Genomic DNA, 19,463 nt, shown 5'->3' on the forward strand with positions numbered 1-19,463 from the left:
GGAGCAGCAGCGGTCCGCCAGGGCAGGATGTGTCGGATGGCCTCCGTCTGCTTCTGTGCGGCCGAGAACTGCTGGGCAAAGCTCTCGACCGCATCGCCGAACAACCCAACCTGGGAGAGAGGGGCATCCAGGAACCGGTACTTATCGGTGTCCCTCATGTCCGCCAGGTTGAGCCAAAGGTGGTGCTCCTGGACCACCAAGGTGGACATCGCCTGACCGACTGAACGTGCGGTTTCCTTCGTCGCCCGGAGGGCGAGGTCGGTTGCCACACGGAGCTCCCGGAGGAGCTCTGGGTCAGAACCACCCTCGTTCATGTCCATAAGCGCCTGGGCCTGGTGGACCTGCAAGAGCGCCATGGCATGAAGAGCGGAAGCAGCCTGTCCACAGGCCTTGTAAGCCCTCGCCGTTAGACCGGACGAGAATTTACAGGCCTTGGACGGGAGGCGTGGGTCACCCCGCCAGGAGGAGGCGGATGCCGGACACAACTGCATCGCGACAGCCCGCTCCACTGGGGGGATCCCCACATACCCCTTAGCTGCCCCGCCGTCGAGGGTGGCGAGGGGAGAGGAGCCACTAGGACGGCTTCGGGCACTATACGGTGCCTTCCACGTCTTAGAAAGCTCCTCATGCACCTCCGGAAAGAAAGGTACCGGGGCGGCGCACTGAGAACCAGCACGGCCCGCCCCGAGAAACCAATCGTCCAGCCGAGAAGGTTCGGGACGTGGTGGAGGATTCCACGCAAGCCCGACCTTCTCGGCGGCCCGGGACAGCATAGCGGCCCATTCCGGATCCGGCTCGGACAACGCTACACACCCCGAAGGGGGCAACGCAGCCGAGTCGTCATCTCCAGATGACCGCTCCCCCTCCGATGCTGCGATCGACATCTGATCGTCAGCTGGTGCCCCAAAGGAAACGACTGGTCGTTCCAGAGAAGGACCGAGCCGTTCGCAAAGGGGCGCCGATGGCAACAGCACATGAGAGGCGTGAGGGGCCCGCGGAGATTGCCTCGGCGGGGAAGCCCTCACGGTAATCCTCAGATCACACTGGTCATGCGCCGAAGTAGGCCTATTCTGCGGGGCAGAATAAGCACTAGATCGGGGCATAGGCGAGGGGACTGCACCTCCCTTGAGGTAAGCGAGTCTCGATCTAAGTGCTGTGATAGTCATATTCCCGCAATGGGAACATGAACTATCCACAAAAGCTGCTTCAGCGTGCCGAATGCCCAAACACGAGATGCAGCTATTGTGGCCATCTGCTGGCGCCAGGGAACGACTGCATCCAGAAACGCACAAGCGGAATGACATCTTGAAAAAGATGCAGGGTCCGCTTGTGTTGCTCTTTTAGTAAAAATAAAAAAGGAAATTACTCTCACAGTGCTGAGGCGCCCAGGGGTAGCCACTGTGTGGACACACACACACACACAAACAATAGTGCTGTGAGAACAGCAGTTGAGAGCTGCACTGCTCGCGGCCACCGCTGATCGCGCCGTCACACCAACACTGGAACAGAGAGATCTTCCTTGAAGTCTTCAAAGGCGTTGAATCTTTAGACATCAGTCACAGGAAACTCGCGCTCCGAAATGAAAGACGGTGGGTGCTCGCGCCCGCTTCCTGTTTTATACGCCCGCGCTGCGGGGCGGGGGGGCGTGACGCGTTCACGCACGCCAACGTTCATTGGCTTGTTCTTAGATACTCGAAGTTGAAGTGATCCCCTAACGTCGTCACGTCGACGTCACGTCGAACGTGAGCGACTGAAGGGGAACCACAATACAACAAATACTGCAACAGTCGTTATACAAATGCATTAAGAAAGTTATAATTTATTTATCTGGACATTATATATTTATTCAACTCTGTGCTAACTACATAAACTGTATTGTATGTTTTTTTATTTATTTGCAGGTCATTTTTGCACTGAGACATTAACGATATTCCAATATCTGCATGCAGCAATTAAGGGGCCAAGCATAAAAAAGGCATGATGAGTTATGCAAGCATGGCTGGAAGCATCAGATCAACTGCAGCAATGGCTAATAAAATAAATTTTGAGATGATTTTAGTCAAAAGGGCTGAAAAATCATAAATACAATCATTAGTACAGTGATTAAATTGCGTATCACTTTTGAAGTGAAAAAGAATTAAGAAAGTCAGAAAGAAGAAAGTGAGGTGACAATGACACACGCAGTACAAAGTTTGGTGACAATATGCCAAGGCATTGCAGAGTAGCTTTAGAATCAAAAGTTTAAAAATTATTAGCATAAACATAAGTGCAGCTTTGGACAGTTGATGGCTCTAGAGTGATTAGAGACACCAAAATTGCTGTGGTTAATGTTGAGACTATGGACTGCCATAGACTCAAGAGCCAAAGAAGAATAACACTAACACTAACTTACTCACCTTTGGTGCTTGGCCCCTAAATACAGGAATTAATTAACAGAAATATTATAAACTAACTGCTTATTGCTTAACTACATTTTACTGCTGAAACAGTTGCCATTAATTGTTTCTGCATGATGTTGCAGTGATCAGTACAAGTACAGGTACAAGTATCAGTTTTCAGAAAACTCAGTTTACAAGTTGCAATTATGATTTCTATGAGGACATGAATGCATTTAATCTTTCATTCTAATAATTCTGAAATGACCGCTCCTTGTGTACTGTTAAAACTGCCCAAAACAGCAACATAAGCAATGGCAGTATTGTGTCGACAAATTAGAATGTTGTTAATTCTCTATTCATGCTACCAGGAATTTACAGTACTTTTGTTGTGAAACAATTTTTTTTTTTTAAACAATTCTCATGTAAATTTTTATAATGTTTATATATGGGTTTTTAATGTTATGCTGCCACAAGTTTAATTATGCATACATTGCCAAAGTGTTTAGCTAGCCAGGCAGAGAAGCGATGCCAGGAAAAATAAAGTTATTGTGTGCAACAACAGGCCATTATTTAATTTGCAAAATCCTGCAGAGCTGTTCCAAATCTTCATTCATATAGATAGCAAACGGATACTGATGACTGCAATGTAACATTCCTCATTTGTTTATATTTCAGAAGGTCCAGTAAGGTCAGCGCTAGTTGATGGGCTGGAATATGTTGTCCTGGGAAAAAATACCTTGACCTTTCTGGTGAGCTTCACAGCTCAGAACACAATTGTGATCAATCAAATCATCTAGATGTCAAAACATGGTATGTGTCACATATGATATGGGTCTGCATGTCAACACTTTCCCTGTGCTATATCCAGGAGGTATGAGAAGAGTGGTTTCTTTTCCCTTATGCCCCAGTTCACAATAAACAACCCCTTATTTTGTTTTGGTCAAGTTCTTTCTCTTATCTCATGATATCCCCTGGCTAGGTCACAGTGCCCTTGATTTGCTGGAAGAAACAAAAGGATATTGTAGAATAAGTTAAGTTTTGAGACAGGTTTTTAGGTTTGGTCAGTTTTCAAACACAACAAAGTTTGGGACAGGTGTGGAAAGTTTGGACCTCTGTGTGCCCTGCCATCAGGTGCTTTTCCTTGGCATGGCTTTACAGGTTGTTACTCTTTGTGTAAAATACTACAGTGATGGAGAGAGATTTTTTTCCTTAAAGTAAGGATTTGGGAAGCCTCTGTGGAGCGTGCGACTAAGATAAGAATTCAGGAAAGACTTTTACTGCCAAACTTTTCAATTTCCGTCTCATCTTCTAAAGATTACTTTTCAAGGCCTTCAAATGTTTGTGTTTGTGAAGGAATGGTGGGTTTTCTATTAAAGCCATGCTGTTATTGTTAAGAACTATGGTTGCTTGCTGGAAAAAAGAAAGTTTCTTGCAGGAATATATATATATATAAAAAAACTGCCCAGAGCATTTCATTCTGTTGGATTCTCTAAGTCCAATTTCATACAGGTCTCATACAGATATTTCAAAAGCAAGCAATGCAGGTTAAGTTTCTAGGATTTGTTCTTCTCGTTGCTCTGTGATTTTACCGCCATAGTTTGATTGCACAATATTTGTGGTATAAAATCAACCCTGAGGGGGTCTTGACTGCAAATACAGATAGATATTGAATTGAATTGAATCTCAATATGGGATCAGTTAATTAGAAATGTATTATTACTTAATTTACATTTTTCCTTAAGGCAAAATATATTAATATTACAGGTTTTTTTATTGCTTTGGCACAATTTTCACAAGCAATTGGTACATTTTCAAAACTCTTTAGTACTAATATCACAACAGATCATCAAAAGTGCACTTTTTTCAAACATTTCAGCATATTTTCAATTGTGTTAGTACAAAACACAAAATTACAAAGTATCCTTTTCAATACACATTATGTGTTTCATCTGTATCAAGTCAAGTTAAGTCAAGTCAAGTAACCTTCATTTATATAGCACTTTTAACAATATAGATTGTTTCAATGCAGCTTTACATTGATAATAGGAAATTAAATTAACAGAGATTGTTTTGGCTTTACAGCAGCTCTAGAATAAAGTTATTGTCCAGCTAAAGTTAGTTTTTGATTGATTCACTTCAGTCGCAACGAACATTAGTTATTAACTTAGGGGCCACTAACACGAGACCGTTCTAACAGAAAACCCTTAATGCGATCCGGCCCCTCATTTTGTGCCTGGTGGCTCCAGAACACAAACCATGAAATAGGTTCCAAGGTACAAGCCTTGAAAAATTTATAATACAGAATTTTTTATCGCTTCCGGAATTATCCCGACAACATTTTATCTGTACAGAGGTAAAGGGAAGGAGGCCTTCACAGGGGAGAGACTAGTTGACACTTCAGGACTGCGTTGTCGTCGTGTCCAGGCGCAGGTCCTTCATCACATCTGGATACGGCCTGGATCCGGCGGACTGCGGGACCTCGGGATAGACAGAGAGACTAATATTAGCGTAGGCACCATCCTTCTTATGATGTAACAAGTACATCAGGATTTATGGGAAGTGTTCCCAGTTCCGGCTGACCTAATCTATGCAGCCTAACATTGAATTATAGAAGTCTATAATGTGTTATGTGTATGCTAGGTCAAAGAGATGTGTTTTTAGTCTAGATTTGAACTGACAGACTTTGTCTGCTTCCCGGACAAAGTTAGGAAGACTGTTCCAAAGTTTTGGTGCTAGAGAGGAAAAGGATCTACCGCCAGTAGTCAATTTTGATATTCTAGGTATTATCAACTGGCCGGAATTTTGAGATCGCAAACCACCCATAATAGCATTACAATAATCTAGCCTTGATGTCATGAATGCATGAACGAACTGTTGTTGAGAGCATATGACGTAATTTATATATAAATTTTTTAGATGGAAAAATGCAGTTTTACAGATACTAGACACGTGAATTTGAAATGAAAGATTGGTATAAAAGAGCACACCCAGGTTTCTAACCGACGACGAAGACTTGACAGAGTAGCCATCAAGTGTTAGACATTCTAGGTTAGTATGTGAGAAAGTTTTTTGTCCAATAATTAGAATCTCAGTTTTTTTCAGAATTAAGTAGTAGGAAATTACTAGTCATCCAGTTTTTATTCAGTTTTGCATTCCGTTAATTTTGTGAATTGGTAAGTTTCATCAGGGCGTGAAGAAATTATAGAGCTGAGTATCATCAGCAGAACAGTGAAAACGTCTCGGTTACGTATGGTAACCTCCTTTCCCCAAGGAGCAGGGATGTAGTGGAAGCTAAACGCACGTAAACGCCGTTTACGCACCTCCCAATATTCGGAAATAGCGTTCCCTTTCGAGGGAACTCGCGATGCGTCATCGACGCTTTGGGAACGCCCCCAGCGTGAATGCGTCTGAGCATCAATGTCAACTAGTCCAATGGAAAGAATGAGCGTCACGGGCGGGTGACGTCATGACCAGGAAGGCATAAGAGCACATCCGGTGAAACGCGGCATTAGCTTCTGTGTCTCAGCAAGCGATCTGTGTCATTTTGTCTCTGTCTATTTACTGTTGTCTGTTGCGGAAAAGGATGGAAACTAAACAAGTGTACAAACAGTGTGCTTCTCCCTGCCCGCGTTATTTAACGGGTGGGGACACACACAAGCTTTGTGTCATTTGTTTGGGAGTGGAGCATGCGGTCTCAGCCTTCGAGGGGGCTGAGTGCCAGCATTGTGAGATGCTACCGCTTCGCATGCTCCGCTCTCGCCTGTCACTCTTTGATAAAGAGAGTGGGCAGGCTCGCGATCCGCAGGGATCAGGACCCGCGTCTGCCGAGGCAGCGCGGAGAATGCATTCCTGGGGATCGCAAAAGGATCTTTCGGAGGGGTTGGAGACGGGTCCGAGGGCTCTTTCTCCTTCCTTACCCGAAAGATCCAGCGCTCTCCCCCCGGTGTCGGAAGCACGCTCTGCGGTTTCTTCCGCCCGGGGAGAGAGCCCTCCATTACTTCATTGCTCTTCCTCCGAGGAGGTCGATGCTATGAGTTTGGAGAGTGAAAGCACACACATGGGGGAAAGGGATTCACAATTTATTTCCCCAGCATATGATGAGCTGATGGATGTTATGTCGCGGGCTGTAGATGAATTAAAGATTGAATGGCCATCTGATAATAGGGGCGCTCGTCCTAAGAGTAAATTAGATGAGCGCTTTTTATCTTCTACTGCTTCATCTCCACCACGAGGGCTTCCATTTTTTCCTGATCTTCACAATGAGATTTCTAAATCATGGAATAAGCCATACTCATCACGACTTTTCAGCCCTCAAGTTAATATTTATTCAAGAATTAGAGGGCTGAAAGAGTATGGTTATGAGGCGATGCCCCAGGCGGAACAAAATTTAGCCAGCTATCTTTCCCCTGGTCCCGCATCGTCTCTGAAAGCCTCGGCTTTGCCCACTAGACCGCTCAAAGCCACGTCGGTGTTAGTGGGCAAAGCTTATACGGCAGCAGGTCAAGCTGGAGCATGTCTGCATACTATGGCAGTGCTTCAGGCTTATCAAGCTGACCTGCTGGGGGATCTGGATAATAGTGAGGGAGTTTGTCATGACGATATTCGAGAACTTCGTCGGGCTACCGATTTGTCTCTCAGGGCTACTAAAGAGACCGCCAGAGCAATTGGGCGGTCTATGGCAGCTTTGGTAGCTACTGAGAGACATTTATGGTTTATGGTGAATCTTTTGGAGATTAAAGAAAAAGATCGTGCTTTTTTGTTAGATGCTCCGCTTGAACCTTCTGGTCTCTTTGGTGACGCAGTTCATACGGTCGTCGAGAGATTTCAGGAATCAAAAAAGCAAGCGGACGCTTTCAAAAAGTTTATCCCTCGCCGTGTCCAGCCCCCTGGGGCTGCTGGGCGTGAGCAGCCCCATCCATCTAGCTCATCATATCGTGTGCATCAGAAAGAGAGTGTTGCGTCTCGTGCACCTCCACGTGGAAACTGGAGACAGACGCAACCCTCTCAGCCGAAGTCTTCTAAGTCGAAGCCGGATCTGAGGACCGTTCTTCAGGCGAAGAAGACTTCGGCTCAAAAAAAAAAAAAAAAGGTCCTGATGTTCATGCATCAGGCCTGTGAGGACAGCCCCGGAATCAGAGCAGTTGGCGGTTCGGCACCGAGGTGTCGTTCTCGCTCATATGCAGATGTTGGGGTTGAGGCTCAATGCCAAGAAGAGTGTTCTTTCTCCAGTACAGAGAACCACTTTCCTTGGTGTGGTATGGGATTCAGTGACGATGCGGGCCACTCTATCGCCCGTTCGTGTAGCTGCTATCCTGACAGCCACCAAAGAGCTAAAGCTAGGCCAGTCACGCACTGTGAAACAGTTCGAGAGACTGTTGGGTCTCTTGGCGGCAGCGTCCAATGTGATACCTTTTGGCCTGCTGTACATGAGACCTTTACAGTGGTGGCTAAGGACCAGAGGGTTCTCCCCGAGGGGAAACCCACTTCGTATGATCAAGGTCACGCGGCGGTGCCTTCGTGCCTTAATTATATGGAGGAAACATTGGTTCTTAACCCAGGGTCCGGTATTGGGAGCTCTTTGCCATCGTGTTACGATCACGACAGATGCTTCCCTCACCGGCTGGGGAGCGGTAATGGAAGGCCGCTCGGTTCAGGGTCTGTGGAAAAGTCATCATCTTTCGTGGCACATCAATTGCCTGGAGATGATGGCTGTCTTCAATGCGTTGAGACAGTTTCTCCCAGACCTGAGGGGCCATCATGTGCTTGTACGAACAGACAACACATCAGTGGTCTCTTATCTGAACCGTCAGGGGGGTCTGCGGTCGCGTCCGCTTTGCAAACTGGCGCACCAGATCCTCCTGTGGTCTCTGGGGAAGGTACTCTCCCTGAGGGCAGTGTATATTCCTGGGGACCAGAATATGGGGGCAGACATCCTGTCGAGGCAGGAGCTGAGGCCAGGGGACTGGAGACTCCACCCCGAGGCGGTGGAGAAAATTTGGGAGTTTTACGGCCAAGCAGAGGTGGATCTGTTTGCGTCTCAGCATACGACGCACTGTCCACTTTGGTTCTCCCTTACTCACCCAGCCCCCCTGGGGCTGGATGCTATGGTGCAGACGTGGCCGAGGCTACGTCTGTACGCATTTCCCCCTGTTGCTCTGCTCCCAGGAGTTCTGGAACGAGTCCGCCAGTACGGAATAAGCCTACTGCTTGTAGCACCACGCTGGCCGAGTCGGATCTGGTTTGCGGACCTGATCCATCTCTTAGACGGTCCTCCCTTGGAGATCCCGATCAGGAGAGACCTTCTGTCTCAGGCCGGGGGCACAATATTTCACCCTCGACCAGAGATTTGGAACCTGTGGGTTTGGCCTCTGAGGGGGCCCAACTCATAGAGAGTGGTCTCTCAGCTGAGGCCGCTGAGACCATCCTAAGCTCCAGAGCTCCAGCTACTAGGAAACTTTATGCGCTTAAATGGAGAGTTTTTTCTGTATGGTGTCACCGACATCAGTGGGATCCAGTTAACTGTTCTGTGAACACAGTACTCGAGTTCCTGCAGGAGCGCTTTACGTCAGGTCTATGTCCTTCCACGCTCAAGGTCTACGTGGCGGCCATTGCGGCTTACCACGCCCTGGTGGGGGGTACATCGTTGGGTTGAGACCCCCTGATTACACGTTTCCTTCGTGGCACATTGAGGCTGAGGCCTGCAACTCGCACTAAGGTGCCAGCTTGGGATCTTGCTATAGTACTAGAAGGCCTGTCTAGGGCTCCATTCGAGCCCTTAGATTCGGTTTCAGAGAAATTTCTTACCCTCAAGACTATCTTTCTGCTAGCTATTTCTTCCCTTAAGAGAGTTGGAGACCTTCAGGCCCTTTCGGTTTCCTCCACCTCCCTTGAGTTTGCACCGGGGATGGTCAAGGCATTCTTATATCCGAAACAGGGATACGTCCCTAAGGTGCCGACCTTGATTCCGAGGCCTATTGTGCTGCAGGCTTTCTGTCCTCCTCCTTTTACATCTGCGGACCAGGAAAGGCTGAACCTCTTGTGTCCAGTGCGAGCACTGGATACTTATGTTCATCGGACATCTTCAATGAGGAAGTCCGACCAGTTATTTATTTGCTTTGGATCACCTAAGAAGGGTCTTCCTGCTTCTAAACAGACGGTTAGTAAGTGGATAGTTGAGGCTATTTCACTTGCATACGAGTACTCTGACCAGCCGTGTCCTTTGGTGGTCAGAGCTCACTCTACGAGGGGTATGGCGGCCTCTAAAGCCTTATTATTTGGAGTTTCTCTTCAAGACGTATGTGATGCGGCAGGCTGGTCCTCACCGCTCACATTCGTCAGGTTTTACAGTTTGGACCTGGATGCTGCCCCAGGTTCTCAGGTGCTTAGTGCTTAGTTCCAACAGACTGACACTCAGGTACTTGGAATTCTGGCGTTTTGGGTATTCTCGTTCCCAAAGCGTCGATGACGCATCGCGAGTTCCCTCGAAAGGGAACGTCTCAGGTTACTACTGTAACCATAGTTCCCTGAGAAAGGGAACGAGACGATGCGTCACCCTGCCATACTTCCTGCATCCCTGTGATCGGCTTGCTTCGACTTTTTGAAGCTAATGCCGCGTTTCACCGGATGTGCTCTTATGCCTTCCTGGTCATGACGTCACCCGCCCGTGACGCTCATTCTTTCCATTGGACTAGTTGACATTGATGCTCAGACGCATTCACACTGGGGGCGTTCCCAAAGCGTCGATGACGCATCGTCTCGTTCCCTTTCTCAGGGAACTATGGTTACAGTAGTAACCTGAGACGTTTACCCACCTCCAAAGTGCGTTTATCCACCTCTAAATAGCTATAAATTAAGTTTATGTCGTTTTAGTTTCATATTGTTAATTATTAGTTTCATAGGTTGTTAAACCTAAGACGAACTCTTTCATATTGCGCTGCATTACTGTCAGTGTTGTTGTTGACTATTACTGACGGTGGTTGCGCTGTTGACGCTCGCGCAGCCTCTCGAGGAGAAATCTACACAAATGAGCGCACACACACACTCAGTTAACAACATACCGCCTGTGAAAAATCTAAATGTGGAGTTTTTATATATTTAACATATGTTAAGCAACCTCAATTATTTTTCCTGAACACCATCACGATTGAAAATGTGACATTGATTTCCTACAACAGTTCAATAAACAGTTAAAATTAAGTCACTTACAATTTAGATGCAATAGTGGCTGTTTTTGTTCTGTTTCAGCAGCGAAAATAGTTCCAAACAAAAATCACAGCAGAACCACGGCGCATCTCACAGGAACACTCAACCTGTTTTCATTACTGAATGATTCAGCATTTTGAACGAATCGATTGAGTCAAAGATTCAATGACCCATTCATAAACATCTGTCTCAATCTTGAATGAATCAGCCGTTTGAATAAATCGTTTGAATGAATGAATCAATGACTCACTCATTAAGACGGTCGCCTGCCCCCACCTACTGGCGGTTTCGTGTTATGTTTAAAAGTAGATCATTCTTTCCAACGTTTCTTATTTGTAAATTTAAATCAATTTCATAACATTATTTTATGCAATTGTAATTTTTCAGTGTAAATGATTTAATTTGATCAGCCCTATAGTGTCTTATTATTCGAAATAATTGAATTTATTGATAAAATTTAGGAATTTAAAATGAAAGATGAAGCATACATTTAATAATATTGGGGAGGGCATGCCCTTTAAAGGTGCAAATATTACAATATGCCGATTTAAATATCAAAGCTAATTGAACACTGATGAGAATATTGTTTCAGAATAAATTAACAAAAAAACAAACAAAAAAAATCCTGACAAGAAACTTTTTTACTCGGACAAGTGAATGACAGATTTACTTGTCCGAAGGACAAGCGTATGAAAAGGCTTAATGTCGAGCCCTGCCTATAGCAATGTCATCAGGATACACATACGCAGTGGCCCACCTTACCGGGTGACCACATCGTGGTCCACCAGAATTTATAGTTTACCCACCTCTTTTTTTACCACTACACCTCTGCCAAGGAGGGAACGGAGACGTGAGTCAGAAGTGATTCTGACGAATGGGGATCGCTTGTGAGAGCCTATCTACTTCGAGTGAAATAAAATGAGCCAATGCACATTGGCATGCGATAATTGCACCAGCTGCTGTGCATCGCGGCTCGAGCGTATAATAAGCAGCTTCGCATCCTTGTTTTTCCGCTGAGGAGCCGGACCTGTGACTCGGCCGTACAGCGGAAGCTCAGCAACTCCTCCTCCTCGGAGAACGAGGGTTACCATACATAACGAAGTGTTCCCCTTCGTCAGATCACTACAACGTGAGTCAGAAGTGATTCTGATGAATGGGGATATCTACCAAAACACCACGGCTGCTGGCCCTTTCAGCGCTCCGCTTGAGCCTCCTGGCCTGACCGAGTGTTTGGGCAGAAGTAGGAGCTCTAAGCAAAGAAGGTCAGTCACTGCTCTTTCGCAAGACCCACTCAGTGTGACTTATTGGATAACGCTGGGAAAGTGTGCCCTTGGGGAAAGGAACGCTGCGGAAGTCACATCCTACCCCGGAGGGAGGCACTGTGACGGATACACATATGGACTAGCCAAGCAGGGTAGTACAACATATGGCAGTCTCTGGGGTGGTTCCAGCCTAATTATAGGGGGGAAAGAACACCAGCAGAGACGACAGAGTGGGCTCTGTCGAGGGAAAGACACAGGCTCGTCCGCAGAGGAGCTGATCGTGGAAGAATACACATTTGGGGTCGCCACAGGGACCGCTACATATGGACACCCAGCCTAACACAGGTTCCACAAGCATACGAGTGTAGGCCTGCATTGTGACGCTCCGCAACGTCTGACTGACGAAGGAATGACGGAGGAACTCACAGGGTTAGCCATTTCTGGGGAACACTTAGCCTGACTACGTCAGACTTCGTACTTCCGCTCAATTTCATTTCGCTTCTGTACTCAATCTGAGACAGCGGCCTATCTATCCGTTTTCCTCCGGCCTGAAAACAGCCGGGCCAATCAACGAACAGAGGGCGGGCTGAAAGCCGTGACGTAGTCGCTAAGCGCCGAGTTTAAGATTAGGTCAGGGAAATTGAAAACGGCCGCGGATATGGAGACGCGGATGCAATTCCCTCTGTTGTGGAGAATATTCCCGGCATTAGCAAACTGAAGCCCGAACAAGAAGAGTGTGTATTAAACATTTTGAATGGAGGTGATGTTGTGGCCCTACTCCCTTTGGGAAAAGTTTAATTTATCAACTATTACCGATCGTCAGCGAGAAACTGGGGAGCCTTTTGACAGGTCAGTGTCTCCTTTCTTTTCCAAGTCTTAAATATTACCATGACATGCTGTAATCTTGCAATTAAGTTGCAGCATTTCCGACAGACTCGAGATGAACAAAGAGCTGTGTTTAACAGAACTAATCCTAACTTTGACAGTTGGCTGCAAATATTTTTTTGTTTCTCTCTACTGTCAAATATCAGTTTAGAGGCCCTGATTGTACCGTGGATGCATAGATTTACTTCACATAATCTGCAAAAGTCGTTCACAACCATGTTCACTCCGTTATTTCTCTCGATGGTTTAGTTTTCGCATCATACATTTGTTTACAGTGGAAGTTCGATGCGGCTGAGCTGGCGCATAACACACGTCATAACCAAACGTTATGTGATTGGCTTACGGGTAACCAATGATTTTATACTTCAGACAAGCCCCCCCCCCCCCCCGCCCGCGAGAAAGATAACAATTTTCAATTATGACATTCCAGACTCTGACTACGAAGCAAAGCGAAGTAGCAGAGTTTGGTATTACCAGGCTAGGGAACACTACTGGAGCAAAAAGAAACACGTATCTGGCCCATGGGGGCGGGTGTGGCATTGCAAGCCGACACTAAGAACGGGTCCCTCGCGCTACTGGCCACTGGGGGCGAGCATACGGGAAGATACCGGCTCTACACGGAGGCTATAGAATCTAGCGAACGTGTTAGGTGTTGCCCAGCCCGCAGCTCTACATATATCTGTTAGCGAGGCACCTTGAGCCAGCGCCCTGGAGGAAGCAATACTTCTAGTTGAGTGTGCTCGCAACCCAAACGGGCAAGGCACGCCTTGGGCTTCGTAAGCCAAGGCGATGGCATCCACTATCCAGTGGGCCATCCTCTGCTTGGAGACAGCCTTTCCCTTCTGCTGGCCTCCGTAACAGACAAAGAGCTGATCTGAGGTCCTGAAGCTTTGGGTTCTGTCCACGTAAAACCGCAAGGAGCGGACGGGACAGAGAAAAGCCAGGGCTGGGTCTGCCTCCTCCGAAGGCAGCGCTTGCAGGTTCACTACCTGGTCCCTAAAGGGAGTGGTAGGAACCTTGGGCACATATCCAAGCCGGGGTCTCAGGACAAAGTGAGAGTTAGCCGGCCCGAATTCTAGGCACATTTAGTCGACCGAAAATGCTTGCAGGTCCCCTACCCTCTTGATGGAAGCCAAAGCAGTCAGGAGCACTGTCTTTAGTGATAGGATATTTAACTCAGCTGACTGCAGTGGTTCAAAGGGAGGTCTTTGCAGTGCGCTGAGCACCAGAGACAGGTCTCAAGAGGGTATAGAGGGGGGTCGAGGCGGATTCAGTCTCCTCTCTCCCCTCAGGAACCTGACGATCAGGTCATGCTTTCCCAATGACTTACCTTCAACTGCATCATGATGTGCGGCTATAGCGGAAACATACACTTTGAGGTTGGAGGGAGACAGCCTTCGCTCCAATCCATCTTGCAGGAAGGAAAGCACGACTCTGATCGGACATCTTCGGGGGTCTTCCCGATGGGAAGAACACCATTCAAGAACAGGTTCCACTTCAGAGGTGATGGTGTCTACCACCGCTTGGGGTAGGTCACCTAGAACCTCCGCGTCCCGTCCAGGGACCAGACATGGAGTTTCCAGAGGTCTGGACGTGGGTGCCATAGAGTGCCCCATCTCTGAGAAAGTAGGTCCTTCCTCAGAGGAATGGACCAAGGAGGTGCTGTCACGAGGAGCATGAGTTCTGGGAACCAGGTCCGGTTGGGCCAATACGGCGCAACTAACAAGACCTGCTCCTCGTCCTCCCTGACTTTGCACAGTGTCTGTGCGAGAAGGCTCACTGGGGGAAACGCATACTTGCGCAGGCCCCGGGGCCAGCTGTGTGCCAGCGCATCCGTGCCGAGGGTTCCGTCGGTCAGGGAGTAAAACAACTGGCAATGGGTCGAGTCCGGAGAGGCAAACAGATCTATCTGTGCGGCTCTGAAGAAGTCCCATATCAGCTGGACCGCCTGGGGATGGAGATGCCACTCTCCCGGAAGCGTAGGCTGTCGGCCCTTTGAGGCGGCCCAGTGCAAGGCGTACTGTGAGCAACTCGAGGCAATTGATGTGCCAATGCAGTTGAGGCCCCTTCCACAGACCTGAAACTGCATGCCCATTGTACGTGGCCCCCCAGCCGGTGGCAGAGGCATCCGTGAAGACCACAGCATGCCTGGACACTTGTTCTAGGGGAACACCTGACCGTAGAAACGAAGGGTCCGACCACGGGCTGAAGGTTTGGAGGCAGTGCGGGGTGATGTGCACCCGGTACATGCCGCTCTGCCACGCCCATCTCGGGACTCGGCCGTGAAGCCAGTGCTGAAGCGGTCTCATATGAAGCAACCCGAGCGGTGTTACTGCGGCTGTGGATGCCATATGCCCCAGGAGCCTCTGAAAAAGTTTCAGTGGGACCGCTGTCCTGCTCTTGATTGTACTCAAGCAGTTAAACACTGATCGGACACGCTCCTCTGTGAGTCGCGCTGTCTGGTTGACCGAGTCCAACTCCATACCGAGATAAGAGATCCTCTGCACAGGGGAGAGTTTGCTCTTGTCCCAGTTGACCCGAAGGCCCAACAGGCTGAGGTGACGGAGCACCATGTCCCTGTGTTCGCACAACTGATCCCGAGACTGAGCCAGAATCAGCCAGTCGTCGAGATAGTTGAGAATAGGAACGCCGCGTTCTCGTAGTGGAACAATGGCTGCCTCCGGACCACAGACGTACCCGGGGTGGGACAGCAAGGTGGAACACAGGGACTCGGCTCGGGAGGCACTGAGGCGGCCCAAAGCGGAGTCTGAGTGTCTTGTATCACACTTACCTGGTTCCACGGTGAGGCAGAGGGTGTGTGGGAAGGCTTGGTGGCGTCCCCCGAACCGCACACTGCTGCCCGCTGGTGATGGAAGAGGGGTAAAGGAGTGGCAAGGCATGGAACCGTCGCTCACTGCAATCCGCGCCCTCTTGTGACCCAGAGATGGAAGATATTGCTCTTTTATTGAAAATGTGGGTACCGCTGGACTCCGGGGAGCCAGCGGCGGAACAGAAACAAAATGAAACAAAAGATTCTCCACCCGGTCTTCCTCCAGGGGAGGGAGAGGTGCGGACACTATTTCCCGAAGAGCAGCTTCCTCCATCGCTGGGTCGCCAGTCTCAGGGCCGCTTGCCCTTACGCTTGCCGCCTGATTTAGTGGGGGCCTGGACGGGCTGGGCGCTCCTCTTGCGACCGGCCACCTGCTGCCTGAGCAGGGGCGGAGCAGGGGCGGAGGCGGCCGCAGGGGGGCGCCCTCGGCGACGACTGGGTGGAGGCAGCAGCTGGTCGTCGGGGCAGGATGTGCTTAATCCCCTCCGTCTGCTTCTATGCTGCGGAAATCTGCTGGGCAAAGTTTTCCACAGTGTCGCCGAAGAGGCTCATGCATGTCTGCCAGGTTCAGCCACAGGTGCAGCTCCTGGACCACTAACGTGGACATCGCCTGACCCAGGGAGCGTGCAATGACTTTCGTCGCCCGGAGGGCGAGGTCTGTCGCTACACGCAGTTCCTGCATAACCCCTGGGTCGGAACTACCCTTGTGCAATTCCTTGAGCTCCTTGGCCTGGTAGACCTGGAAATCCTCCAGTACCACTGGAGTTAAAAACATTATTACAAGCTCACCGTTTTGAATAGAGCTAAGGCAAGCAGATAGTTTTGAACACTGGCTGGTTATGTATTTTCTCAAATATGTAGTTTGGATAGTTTTTAACCCAAAAAAAGCTACGGACGACAGCTTTAACGACAGACTATCTTGTTTTGTGTTGCAGGTCAAGAAGATATGTTTTGGACCTGCAAGTATTGCCCTCATGTGAAAAGAGAGCACATCTATTTAAACATTACAGCCTCAAATATGTAAGTTATACATGAACAGAACAATTTCCTTGTTTACATCTGAAATGTATGTACATTTAAATCACTTTATGCATACTGTTCAACTTATCCTGCCATTCACACGAAAACTGAGACCAACTGAGACTGAGACCTGTTCTGAGGCTGATTAGTGTATTCATCTGCATGCTGCACAGTGCACAATTACATGTAAACCATAAAGTCAGGTGCCATTATAAAGACTATAACTTTAATGTTTGCTCCTCACAGAAAAGTTGCCAACGACAAGCTTTGACATCAGCATGATGGTACTTCAATGGCCAGCTCTTTCTACAGTAAACCAGGTATGTATAGGTGCATTCACACCATGTTGTAATTACCATGATTATGAGATTCCAGCTTGTAAAAAAGCGCTCCCGTTCTCGTAGAACTCGTAATTGCAACCTGTAAACTGGGAATTTTCGGAGAGCTCTTACTTTTACCACATGACCAGTGTACCACCCTACTGCTGCTGATTAATTTAGCCATGGATAGTGTTGCCTTTAACCGTCTGGGGTCACATTTTTTTTTTTTTTAAATTAAAGTTTCTGAAATAAGGCCACAAAACACATACTAAATATGTGTCCAGAAGACTTTTGACTAATGGATGTTGTCGCCTAGAGTTTTTGCTTCAGAATGATCTGAAAATCATCCTGCCTAATCATTCACATAAAACAATAGATTGTTTTAAATTGTGAAAAACATTTTTTTGTTTGGAAAGGCAATATGCAAATGGACGTGAACGGCCCAACCCCCTCATGTATAATTAGGTGGTTCTCACCTGAGAAGACAAAGATCCGCATAATAATGAGCATTTCATTCGGGTGTGTCACACAAGAAAGAATGCGAGGACAATATATATACATATATACATACAGTATAAACAAACACACACACACACACACACACACACATATATATATATATATATATATATATATATATATATATATATATATATATATATATATATATATATAATCAAAATATAAATGAAAGTCAAAAGCACATTTTTAGTCATACCTGGAAACAAATCCTGTTCAAATGGGTTATATGGGCCATTCTATAGAATTGGTTCAAAGTTAGAGTTGGAAACATCTTGAAAAGAAAATTGTCCTTTTTTCCATAAATCTCTTATAAAGTATTATTTTTTAAAGTAGGCCAATACATTTTATCATACATATTTCAAAGTTAAGGATTCATTATTTTGATATAGCCTAGCTTGCATTGGAACAAACACTATAACAGTTGATTAGTTTATTTTTGACAAAACATACTATATATTTAACATATGAGCAGAAACTGTCTAACAAAAGCTTATTTGATGTCTATTTTAGAGTAAAAACTTTATAATCTAATATAATATAATTCTAAAAAAGAGTGAATGAACGCACAGATGCGATGTACATCTGTAGTAAACAACATCGCGCGCGCGTCTGTGCCATTCATTCATTCACACACAGACACGCAATTCATATTTAAACAGTCTTTTTGCAGTTTACAGACACTATTCAAATACGCGATTAGAACAAAGCACTTAAGAATAAATAACCTACTACATCAGCTGGATCCATTGCTCCTCGAAATGAAACTACCAGCACTTCTGAGGTAACTTTTCCAGGATTATTACGATAGTATTATTCCTCACAGCGCAGCAAGACAATGTAAAGTACAAGATTCTTATTAAACTGGATGTTTTATCCAGCTGATGTGGGCGTTTTCATGGCTTGCCTCAACATTTGCGTTTGAATAGCGTGCGCTCTCAGTGGGCGTGGTCACATTAACACGTCATACGCTATAATTAGCTGAAAGGAAAAAGACTGACATCTCTCTCTTTTCATACAGATTACATAAACTGAGAATATTTGTTTTTTATAAAAATGACTTCATTTAAAAGAAGAGAATTTCAGCTTCATAACGAAAAATCTTTCGTGCCTGTGTGACAAGTATTTACTTAGTTACAGTTCATTTTCAGACGCGTTTCAGAATGAACTTCACTGACAGAGAGAAGGAAAAATTCGCATCATGTTTATTTTTCTTTATTTGACAAAAAGCCGAACACTTTGTTTTTATTGTGAGTATCCACAAAAAAATAGACACTTAACAGGATCTAATGATGTACAACACTTATATGTAAGATCAAAATCAACAGAGTAATTTGAGTCTCTTTTGCACTGATAAGGAAAAAGTGAGCTCGTCGCACCGGCGCGATAGCCGACCCCAGAGGGTTAAAATGCATAATTCCCAGTCAAAGAACATGAATGGCTCAGAGTACGTCGTCACATTTTGTCATCTCAGATTTGGTGGTGGTGCCAACCACAGGTGGTGGTGCTCTTGAACAAAGAGGTGGTAGTGCTCCTCGACAAAGAGGTGGTGGTGCTCCTCGACAAAGAGGTAGTGGTGGTGCTCCTCATCAAAGAGGTGGTCTTCAGAGAAATGTAGGGAGAAGACAGCGTACTGTCATCTCAAATGAAGTCTGGGCCATCATGGTTGACCATGTGGTTAACAGAGGCCTTACCATGGAAGAGGCTGTCAGGTTAGTTCAGCCTAACTTACAAAAGTAAGGTCAGCTCTATAATCAGAACTTTTCACCAAGAAAACCGGAAAAGTCTGCTACAGCAACTATACTTTTACAATGTAGTACTGTAAATGGCATTACTGTATAGAAGAACAACATATAGTCACAGTTTTATGTCATTTATAGTAGAAAAATATTGACAGCATACTGCTTTACTCTCAGAATTAACAAAAGACAACCTGGAGGTGGTCACCCACATGTTCTGACTGACCAGTATTGTTACGATGTGGTTTTGTGTCCTGTCATGTTTAGTGGTTCCCTGTCTTGTCATTAGTTCTCCCAGGTGTTTCTTG

The sequence above is a fragment of the Rhinichthys klamathensis genome, unplaced genomic scaffold (assembly GCF_029890125.1).
Source record: "Rhinichthys klamathensis goyatoka isolate OS25496 unplaced genomic scaffold, OSU_Roscu_1.1 h1tg000101l_1, whole genome shotgun sequence".
Taxonomy (NCBI): domain Eukaryota; kingdom Metazoa; phylum Chordata; class Actinopteri; order Cypriniformes; family Leuciscidae; genus Rhinichthys; species Rhinichthys klamathensis.